This window comes from Kogia breviceps, chromosome 1 (assembly GCF_026419965.1).
Source record: "Kogia breviceps isolate mKogBre1 chromosome 1, mKogBre1 haplotype 1, whole genome shotgun sequence".
Classification (NCBI taxonomy): domain Eukaryota; kingdom Metazoa; phylum Chordata; class Mammalia; order Artiodactyla; family Physeteridae; genus Kogia; species Kogia breviceps.
In genome coordinates, this window is record NC_081310.1 from 43931243 (window position 1) to 43940924 (window position 9682).

The 9682-nt window shown below is 46.4% G+C and overlaps 1 protein-coding gene across 3 annotated transcripts in view; it reads right to left on the reverse strand.

Annotated features, from left to right (window-relative positions):
• FAM20B (FAM20B glycosaminoglycan xylosylkinase) overlaps positions 1 to 4281 on the reverse strand; it is a 47440-nt gene extending 43159 nt beyond the window's left edge. Inside the window, exon 1 of one of the 3 annotated variants that reach the window (XM_067030965.1) lies at positions 4228 to 4281. The gene's annotated coding sequence lies outside the window, so the exon portion shown is untranslated. Of the gene's footprint in view, positions 1 to 1676; positions 1700 to 4003; positions 4197 to 4227 lie in introns of those variants that run through there. The other 2 variants (XM_059056483.2, XM_067030970.1) reach the window with 2 other exon arrangements.
• Positions 4282 to 9682: the final 5401 nt, after the last annotated feature.

The window sequence follows — 9682 nt, forward strand, 5'->3', positions numbered from 1 at the left end:
TCTACAGAAAGAACTACAGGGACATAAATGCACCTATACAGAGTGCAAATTCACTATCTAAACCAAGGATAAGAAACAAGAAATGAACAAAAGGTCTCTGGGCCGCCAAAATAATGGTCACAAAGTTCATCCATTAATACAGAAGAGGCAGGCAGACCCTCACTAAGCCTATTTAGCTGTTTTGCATTCAGTTTCAGGAAGCAGTGTTATCTGGGTTGCTACTCCACAGAAGATTAGAAGCTGCAAAAATTTTTAAAAGGGCAGCAGGCGTGCTAACAACAGCAAAAGTACAGCTTTTTCACCTCTGAAAGAGACAGATTGACTACTGAAAGCAAATTCAAGAATTCAAAAAGTAAAGGGGACAAACAACTTACATATTTCAATCACCTCAAAGCCCTACAGGATTAGTGTCTGTAACCATAACCTCAAGTCTATAAAGGTTACACTATATTTCTTAAAAAGCAAATAAACCATATAATACATTGTAAAAAATTCTTCACAAAAATATAGCTAAAATAAGAATTTTTGCACCCAATATCTTATTCCCACACCACTATATAGATAAAGCAGAAAGTTAGCATTTAAGAGCATGGAATGATCAACTTCAATGCCTCATCCTGTACTTGGTTGTGTTTCACATTCATAATTTCATATTCCTTGACCTCATTTTAAAATGTACCCAAATTAACACCTTCCCCTCCATTGGGTAGTTACCTTGCCAGAAAGTAGTCTGCTAAACACACACCAAAGCTCAATATCTTTCTGCATCAGCCTTCATTTCTTATCTCATACTAGGAAGACAGATGCAACCCCCCAACTCACCAGGTCCAGAGCTAGGCCTTCCCTCTTCTGATTTTGGATATGAATGACAAAAGTTACAACTGAGAGCTTTGCATCACATTCTCTCCTAAATGGCTCTAGCACTCATGTTGACATAAGTTGGTCAAAAGCTAGTTTCAGTTGCAAAGTAAGGTCTTCTGTTCTGTACCCCAGGCCAGTGCCAATGAATTCATTACTCCCTGAGTGTTACAGAGGCAGCTCAAGGAAGGAAAAGAGGAAGAGATTTACAGGTGTGGAATGAGGAGCACTTCGGGGAGGGATAACTCCCCTCTCCCACCCCCAATATGAAGGACCAAAAGATGGACAGTCAGGGTCAATGATACTGGCATGGCCAATACCAAGAGCTCTAGTTCTGCTATTAGTGCAAAAATATTGTCTACCAATCCAACTGCTCGGTGAGCCTAGCCAGAGAAAGCTGCAGGAGCAGGTCTGTGAAGCTGCACCCAGGCTGCAGGTGGCTAGAACACCACCCAATCACACAATTAGATCTCAAGGCAGCTCCAGCAAGTAACACCCTTTACAGATACCCATCTCAACAGAACTATTTTCAACAGGAATCAGAAACACACTTTCTTGGCTTTTTTTTCTTGTAAAGAGGAGCTAAACAATTTATCATCTGCACTAGAATATTTCCTTCTCCCGCATACTGTTTTCCATTCATTCATTCAACCACCAAACATTTACTGCACACCTACTATGCACTATGCAATGTTAGGTGCAAAAAGAAAAGGTCATCAATCATCATCGCTACTACACCAAACTGTAGTGCCTCATTGTAACTGTGCTTCTCACCCCAAAACTACCTGGCCCTTAGTCCCAGAGTGGCCTGACATCACCTTCAGAAGACAGTCTCCTTTTTACTGTTTCCAACTACTGCCACAGAATACAAAGAGCAGCCTCCTGTTTTCTATTATGAGATTGTAGCAGTCACCGAGAGACAACCACTGTGGTTGCTATTTTAAAAAGTTGTCAATTCAAGAGCTGAAGTATCTGGCTTCAGGGTTTATACCATTAAAATGACGGTCATACAAAGTGTAGGAAGCTGAAGTCTGCCCTGCAAGTAGAGGAAACAGAAAATTTCATTTAGAAATTCAAAATTCAGAAAAAACAAAAAGCAGAGGCTTTAACACTGTGTGAAAGAACTGGAGTCTACAAATGGAAGTCAACAGAATGGACTAAAAGTCAAGGAATTACCAACTCAACATAAAGAAATTCTATGACATAAAGGATTATATGATAGAAACAGGGATCTGTTTGTTCCCTATTCAAAGAACCCAGGGCCTGTGTTTTCCAATTTTCATTCTTTAACTTAATCATGGCTATTTTCCTACTAGCTCCAGAGAAACAAACAGAACAAATCAATCTCACATTTTTACCAGTCACACTGAAGAAAAGATATGAGCTCCAAGATTTCCTGATTATCTTTTACCACCACTCATTTCTATCTTTGCACTTTAATGTAAGTGAGGCTGACTCTGAATTGCTTTCTTGTGCCTCTTAATTCTCTTTTGACAAGCACTTTCAAAGATGGAAGGCCCTCCTGTTGATTGATTCCACTGAACAGTTCTAGGGGCCAAAGTCCAACATCTCCACAAACTTCAAAAGTTATTAAATTAACACAAAACAATTTTAAATCTACCTTAGACTGGCTCTAAGTCTAGGCAAATAACTTAGCATCTTTAACATCTGTATCTCAGTTTCTCAAGGACATGTCTTGATGATAAATAACAATATATGTGGAAGAGCTGTAAGGCTTAGCTCAGAGGTCCTGCATAAATTCCAGGACTGCAATACATAGAGCACACTGAGGTCTCTAACCCAATTTAAAATAATCAACCCCATGGGACTTCCCTGGTGGTCTAGTGATTAAGAATGTGCTCCCAACACAGGGGACCCGGGTTTGATCCCTGGTCAGAGAACTAGATCAACTAAAAAGATCTCGCATGATGCAACAAAGATCTCACACGCAGCAAGGAAGATCCTGCCTGCCACAACTAACCTCCGGCACAGCCAGATAAATACATAACAAAAAATAAAATAATCAACCCCAATGAAATTTATGCATTAGTTTACAACACAAGGAGGATAGGAATAGTTAGTAAACAGTAATCATAGTTATCGTTTTACAGAGTCCTGCAATTTAAAAGCTAAACGACCCACATTCCTGTTCCTTCTTTTCAAGGTGAGAAATCAAACCTCTGAAGGGAAACTAGCTGGGTGGGGATGATACTGATACTTGGTCCTAAGCTGAAGTCACTGTACCCAGCATCCCTCATTTTCCCAAATTATGAACTCCTCACCCTTCCAACTGACGATATGGCCATTTAAAGGACTAATAATTCCCTAACAACCAATCACGTCTTGTCCCCTCCACTTTCACTCCAACATCCTTCTACCCCTTCTCTTCCTGCCAGGAGACTTGCAGGTTACAGAAGCCTGATTAGAATGAAACTCTTATTAGATCCCACAATCAAGGACGCAACTTGACAACTGCTCACGCTCATCATTAATGGCAACGTTTCGGTTCGCTTTTAATTGCGGGACCACAGCACCCGGAAATAAAATCTCAAGCGTAACCCACTTGGGACAACCGTATCATTTCCTTAAGTTGTGCCCGACTGCGAGCGCGGGGTGCACGACCCCGAGGAGACCGCGGACACCTAGGCACGGTTACCCTGCCTCGGGCCTGGAAGTCACTCGCGCTTCTCGGCCACGAAGTGGGCCCGCGGGCGCGCGATACCCCCCACCCCCGGGCCGCCGCAACGGGCACTCGGCGGGACACGAGGGCGGCACCAGGGCCAGTCGCCTCTGGGGACCGCGTCCGAACGCGAGGGTGGGTCACTGGACGGATCCCGGGCGGCTCAAGGCGCCCCCAGGTAAGGCCCGCGCCTGAGGCGGGCTGAGGAGGCGACGGCCTCGGCCGCGTCCCTCCAGCCACGACGGCCGGTAGGAGCCCTCTCGGGGCCGGCGAGGCGGGGCGCGCGGCCCGGGCCGGTCTCTGAGGCAGTTGCCACTCGTGGACCGCTCTGGGTACTGGTGCCCGGCCCCTCAGGGAGGCGCCCCGCCCCCAAACGGCCCCAGCCCGGCGCGCGCCACGCACCGCGCCCCGCCCGCGGGTGGGCCTGCACTTTCCCGCCCGCCCTCCCGCCCCCAAGCCGCTCACCTGCGGCACCCTAGGCTCGCTCCATGGCCGCCCGCGCGGTGCGGTGCGGCGAGGCCCCGGCCGCCCCCGCCGCCTCCGGGAAGGGGCAGCCCCGCGCCGCGCTCACCGCCCCCAGCCGCCGCTACTGTGGCTCCCGCCCACCCCCAGCCCGGCCATTCCCTGGCCACCTCACCCCGCGGTCCCACACCCACCCCCCCTCCTCCGCGGCTCGCGACTGTTGGTACCTTCCTAGCGTAACGCCTTCCCCGCGGCCAATCCAAGGGCTTCTTCCGCGAGGCCGCACCCCCGCCCTCCGGTGGGCGGGCCTACCGGACCTGATCCGGACCGCCCGCCTTAACCTTTTGCGTCCCGGGCCGGTCAGCTTAACTCTCTCGACGCCGGCTCACGCTTCTCCTGCTTCTCCTTGCTGGCCCGCCCCGCTTACGTAAATGGACCTCTAACTTCTCTCTAGCCTTAGCTTTTTCTTTCCTGGTTTTCGTGAGCAGCTAGGCAGCCAGTCAGCGGGACTGGAAGTAGGGGTCCCTTAGGTCAAGTTCTGTTTGTGAGAAGCAATTTCCCTCCTCCTTTAGCCCTTTTCATTTGCCTCGGCTTCTGCTTCTGCCTATGTAAGTGTATCCCCTTGCCCAAAAGAGGCCAGCCTTACCATAGTGAGCACTCTTACTTCGGACCAGAGCAAAGCTCCCTGCTACATTTTGTAGCATTTAATAAAAGTGTGACTAGGGCTTCCCTGGTGGCGCAGTGGTTGAGAGTCCGCCTGCCGATTCAGGGAACATGGGTTCGTGCCCCGGTCCGGGAAGATCCCACATGCCGCGGAGCGGCTAGGCTCGTGAGCCATGGCCGCTGAACTTGCACGTCCGGAGCCTGTGCTCCGCAATGGGAGAGGCCACAACAGTGAGAGGCCCGCATACCGCAAAAAAAAAAAAAAAAAAAAAAGTGACTAATTTATTGTAATAGTTTCTTAACGACTGTCTTTTGCAATGGACTATAAGGCACATGAGGACAGGGCAGTCGTGTCTGGGTCTTCAATGCCTGACACTCAGTAGACTCCCTATAACTAGTTTTGTTTTGGCCTCGCCGCGGGGCTTGTGCAATTTTAGTTCCCTGAGGAGGAATCCAACCGTGCCCACAACAGTGAAAGCACCAAGTCTTAACCACTGGACCCCCAGGGAGTTCCCTCCTTATAAATAGTTTGAATTAAAGATTCTTCCTTCTCTTAAGCTGTCTCTTTTCCACTGACTCCCTACGGTGCATCGCTGTATAACGCATCCATTCATTTATTCATCATATACTAAGCTTGGACTTAGTGTGCCTGTCCATGAAATATTATAATGCACACTAATCCATGCGATAAGATGTGTGACGGGAGAGACCGGGCTGACACTTTTTTCAGGCTCCATAGTTCATTTAAGCAAAGGAAGGAACTTCTTACTGGCTGTATGATATCAGGTGTGCCACTTAATCTTTCAGAATATGTTTCCTTACCTGGCAAACGGGAGTTTATCATAGTACATACCTCACAGGGTTGTTGTGAGGACTAAATTAGGAAATGTGTGGGGAGAGTACTTGAAGATTATTGTATAATGTTAGTTATTATTCATTTGTGTATTTTTTGAGCACTTAGTATCAGATGATCCTAGAGACGTAATTGGTCTTGATATCTGCCCCAGACAATCTAGTTAGGGAGACAGCCCCTTTGCAGAAAACATTACATCAATGCAGGAAGGAGTACACAGTCAAATGCAGGAGGAGTTGTATCAGCCTTTTACTGGATGTATTTGAAAATGCTTGGGGGTTGTATTCTGACCATGGAACACATAATTCTTGGGGAAATGAGCTGGATAGTAATGAGAGTCCACCTTATTTCTCTATACAGGAACATTGGTCTGCCTGCAGTCAGCTAATCCTCCTAGACCATGTTCATTACATCCGGAGATCATAAAGCAAAAGGGCAAAGCAACATTTCCTCTAAGACGCTTTACCCCCAAAGGACTCTTTCTTACCTGTAACTCTGATAAAGACAGCAAGGATGGACTGTCCAACTGGTATTCCTCAGGAGGCCAGTCAGTGCATTCTGCAGCCTCAGTTTCCTGGTGATCCCTTTGTCTTTAGGGACATTCAGAGAGAGGGGTTCATGACCTCTCTAGGCAACCCACTCCAGTGCTTAATTTCACATCCATCAAATCCTTCCATCCACCCCACATGCTGCAGGACAGACACACCTTCTCTTCTTCTGTCCTCAGAGAAGGACAGTCATGGATTTGGGGCCTCTGTGTCAGAGGCTTTCAGAGAGCAAAACTGTTTGGTCCCCCAGTTTTCTCTCCACTAGGCCCCATTATCCAGGCTCTTTGTGCATGTATGCACAGCACTAGCCTGTGCCTGCCACCCCAGGATGTGAGTTTCTGCCCCTCCCTCCTGTAATGGGCCTTATTTCCCAACCAATCAACAGTCAATATATTCTAGGTATTATGGGGGATGCAGTCATTTAAGAAGGGGACTCTGCCTTCAAAGAGTTTACATGACTAGCACACAGGAAGCAGCTGCAAGGAATACGGAGTACTTAAATTATGCAGCACAGACTGTGATCCCTGAAGGAATTGAGGTCCAGGAAGATAGTGTGGGCTGGTATTGTCAGCCCACACTAACAATAAGGGAGGGAGGATTGAGGTAAGCACAGTATGGGTGGGAGCAGAGAGGGACAGTAAGAACCAAAGTTAGGCAGTGCTGTGTGAATTTAAAGCCAGACTTCCTCAGCAAATGATGGGAGAATTGTTCCTCCCTCCCTCCCTCCCTTTCTCCCTTCCACCTTGCTTCCTTCAACGAATGTCTATCAAGTGCCAGACACTGAGCTAGATCCAGGGCATGCAAAGACGAAGAAGTCCTGGTCCTCATCCTTGAGAATTTTACAGTCTAATATTGAGAAACAGAGTGGAAGGTCAGGCAGAGCCCCCGTTAGTTAGGTCGGAGCACTTTGCCAAGGCTTCTGTGATGCTTTTCACAACGCATGTGATATCTTGTGGTACTAGGTATCTTTGTCTAATCTCCCCCTTTGCCTCTCTTGTCCCTGTCCTTGAATTGCAAGGCTTTTGAAGACACAGACTGACTTTACTTCACCTTTATTTCCACCTGTGGACTGCCTCACGCAGGGTAGTGTCTCTGCACTGATGTGTTGAAGTGCATTGAGTTGAAATCAGAGCAGGGATCTGGCTGTCCCCCTCCAACCAAGGGCAGCGCACTTCCTGTGGGACTCCCACCTCACCCCACCCCGACCTTCATCTGTGAAAATGTTACATAATCTCTCTAAAGTCATTTGCTCAGGAAGGCTCTCCTGAGTTTTCTAAATGTATGTCTTCCTAGGCTTCTGAGACTCAGTACTTTGTACCTCTCTCGCGGTATGGTTTGTATTGATGTCTTTGGGGATATGTCTGACCTCTTCCCCTGAACAGTAAACCCTTTGAAGCTGAGGACAGTGTTTTATTCATATCTGTATCTCCCATAGCACTAACCCTGTACATGGCACATAGTAGACCCTCAACACTTGAAAGAGCTTTAGGAGAGCAGGTCCTGCAGACCTGGGGAATCACTGGAGGTTTCTTTCTTGGCTCCTTCATCACTGTAAGCATTTTCCTTCAACTCTTTCAGAATTTCTAAGTCTCTGACAATCTGTCAAGCCCTAGGTATAAGGGAAACATAACAGTCCAGCAGTCCCAAGGTATGAGGGGAGTACTGTCTTAAGGTGCCTGCATACACGAACACAGCACACACACTCCTTCTTTTCAGAGAATATACCCACAGTGATGGATCCTAATGAAACTAATTAAGTCAATTCTGCATCAAGAAAATTGAAGGGAGCTGTAGGAGAGCTCACACTGGTCCAAGGTGCTCCAGCCTGGGAGGAGGTGGCGGGAGGATTAGTAAGTGAAGGAGCACTCGTGTCCTTCTCTTCCCTGCTAGGAGGTGTGCTGTGTCTCATTGTCTCTGGGGCAGGTTTGTTCCCTGCATGGGGCTCTCTATGGATGCTGCTTCTGCATTTCTTTCCCAACTGGGCAAACTCCTTTCTTTCATTTTGCCACCGGCTCTGCAGAGCTACTCCTAGCCCACCCCTTGCTTACAGCATCGGGACTGCCCACTTAACTCTTCCTGTGTCACCTCTGTCAGCGCCTTCTGAGGGAACCTCTCAAGTCCCAGGGACAGCATCTCTCATACACACACACACACACACACACACACACACACACACACACACCCCTTCTTTGCCAGGAAATTCAGAATTTATATTAACTGTTTTCCGTTATTTTTTTTCAACCCTAGTATTATAGTTTTTTTTTTTTTTTAAAGAGCAGCTTTATTGAGCTATAGCTTACATACCATAAAATTCACCGGTTTAAAGTGTACAATTGAATGGTTTTTATTATATTTAGAGTTGAGCAACCATCACGTAATCTAATTTTAGAACATTGTCATCACCCCAAAAGTAATATATGCTATTTTCTCTTTTATTCTAAATATATATTTATCTATTTATTTAGTTTAGTTTTATTTTAATCTGCTCATTAAAAGAAAAAAAAAGACATTAAGGGGAAAGTGAAACTCCTAGAATTACTAAGAATACAAAGGAGTTATAACTCACAAAGAGTGTTTCACTAAACTGCCATGTGTGGCTGAAATGATTTAATTAGTCCGGCCAAAATGCACACTTTGTTGTGGTGTTTGCTCTTGAGTGCATGTCCAGGGCCACATCTTTGAACGTTTTCCAGTTTGTTGTGTCTTTCTCTAATGCCACTGGGCTCTTCAGTGGGTTTGGCAGAGACAATAGTGCAAATTCCAGATTGCTAATTCTCACAAGGCAGTCATTTTGTAATGTGCTTAGGATGGTACCACATGCACATGTGTATTTAATACACTTTTTTTTTTTTTTTTTGCTGTGATGAAAATTCTTTAATTCTTATTAACTCAATTTAACGCATGAAGTAACTGCATTAATCGCTGCATGAGGTAATTGCAGCCACATGGCAGCTCTGGGCTCCTAAAATTCAGCTCCCATCGCCCACAGGTAATATGCTAAGGAGTTAAGCTGAAGACTCTGAGCCTCTCTCATGACTGACCCAATGATGTGCTAAAGCTGCAGTCCTTAATCTGGCTGTACAGGAACTTTAAAAATATTCCTGTGCCTGCCCCCATCCTCAAACATTTGAATTTAATTGTCTTAGGGGGAAGTCCTAGCAAGGGTAGTTTAAAAAAGCTCCCAGCTTATTCTAATTTGCAACACAGGCTGAGAACCACTGTTCTACTAGTGACTAGGTCAGGATCATGTTAATCAGTTGAACCATGTGAAATTGCCATCTTCAGGGGGCAAAACCATTTCAATATTGGCAGTTTCATACAATTCAGTCTAATATATGGGCAATTGGTTTTTATTTTTGAGGGGAAGGTAAGATTGTCCTTCCAAAGGCATTCTGCAGGAAACCCCTGTCCAGTGAAAGGGAAGCCAATGACCTATACTGTCAAGATGCTGCCCCTTGATGGACCAGACCCCCTGCATCTCCCCTTCCAGTGGAGCTTAGTTCAGAAGCCTGAAGCTGCCAGGCATGAAGGGAAATGAGCAAAGCAGGCCAAGGGTGAGACAACCAGAGGTTTCCAGGGAACATGACAAAGAGAGAGCCCTCCTTCAAAGGCATTTAC